Consider the following 1,717-nt stretch of genomic DNA (forward strand, 5'->3'; position numbering starts at 1 on the left):
TATGCCACAGATGAGGGGTTCAGTCCTAAGACTCTGTTACTTAAATCAGGTTCAGCTGCTCATCACTCAGGAATCCAATACTGAGAGACAAGAGTTGAGTAAAAGCAAAGACAGCTTTACTGAGGAAGCCAACAGTTCCTGGGGAGAAGCTGGACTCATGTTCCAAAAAAAGCAAATCCCCATTTCTGATTCCAGTTGTGTGGCTTCAGTCTGGTTGCCTTGTAGCTAACTTTTTCCACCTGGTGGGGGTTTCAGTATCTACAAAACAGCTCAAAGGTTATGGTTCAGAATATGGTCTATAGCCCTTGAGGAGGAACTAAAGGTCCTTGACTTTAATGACTGAACGATTATTGCATTTTGTTTGACTGTTTTCCTTTGCTTCTGCATTCTTCTCATTTCTCTGATTAAATTTATTCTTCAGCTAAAGTTTTTCTAAGACAAAAAGGCAGAGGATATTGGTGGGGCAGGGTGTCTGTCCTGGGAAAGTACCACAGGGTCCTGCTCTGTACAACTCCTCTGACTACAGATGCCAACCTCAAGTTCACGTTGTTACTTGTACTTCTGACTAACAGGGTATAAATCAGAGGTTCCCATGAATCTCTCTCCTTGGGTCTGATTAATTTGCTACAGTGGCACACAGAACTCAGGAAACTCACTAGATTACAGATTTATTACAAAGGGTATTAAGACAGACAGATACATAGGGCGAGGTATGTGAGAAGAGGCTCAGAGCTTCCACGCCCTCTTTAGGTGCACCCCTCTCCTCTCCTTCACGCGTCCACTAACCCAGAAGCTCTGAAACCCATCCTTTTGGGTTTTTATGGAGGCTTCAGTACATAGACACAATTGATTAAAATCACAATACCACATATGTTTCGGTGATTTTTGCTTGAATCAGTCATTATTCAGATGACAAAAAATGGCATTAATAAGTTTATTTTCATTGTCCTCAAGATCTGTTGAACTCTGAATCCAGATTCGGTCACTAGGGCTGTGTGGTGCTTCACATCATTTGTCTCTGCCTCCTGAAGTCCTGTTTTCCATCTCCAGAAGATGAAGCAGAAGCTGAAGGTATGTTTAGAAGGGTATGTTCCCAGCAAGAGAATTGAGTCCAGGCTGATAACATCAAATATACAGAATTTGTCTCTCTGCTCACCTTGTTCTGGCTCCAGAGAGATAAAACAGTCAGCAGGGAGTGCCATTCTTATACCTAAAGAGGAATGGGAAAGAAAAATTGAAGAAGTCAATTTATACATACAAAACTGGAGGTCAACTCTTTCCCACCATTCCTGTCATATATGGAACCTCCTACCTCTTGGGAAAGCCATGCCTTGGCCGGCCCCTGGCAGAACACACCTGAAGATTCATTCCTCCATTAACTCAGTCACACCTTCCACAAAAGTTTATCAACTGCTTACTATGTGCCAGGCACTGGGAAAACATCAGTTGACAAAGCTCACATACTAATAGGGTTTCTGGGTTCCAGTTTAGAGCTTGAAAAGTGGGCAGTGGAATTCCTTGGGAGGACCACAGATCCGGGAAGAGCCTTCGGGGGCTGGGACCAATCCCCTGACTCTGTGGAGGCACTTTGAGTGGAAACATTGTCCACCTCCCAAGAGGAAGGTTGAGTTCTCCATGTGGAAGGACTGAGCACTCAGGAGACTTCTCTTGTGAGCAAAATTGGGAAAAACAGGATGGTACCTTGAACACTCCCATC

The sequence above is a fragment of the Hippopotamus amphibius genome, unplaced genomic scaffold (genome assembly GCF_030028045.1).
Source record: "Hippopotamus amphibius kiboko isolate mHipAmp2 unplaced genomic scaffold, mHipAmp2.hap2 H_1, whole genome shotgun sequence".
NCBI classification, from domain to species: domain Eukaryota; kingdom Metazoa; phylum Chordata; class Mammalia; order Artiodactyla; family Hippopotamidae; genus Hippopotamus; species Hippopotamus amphibius.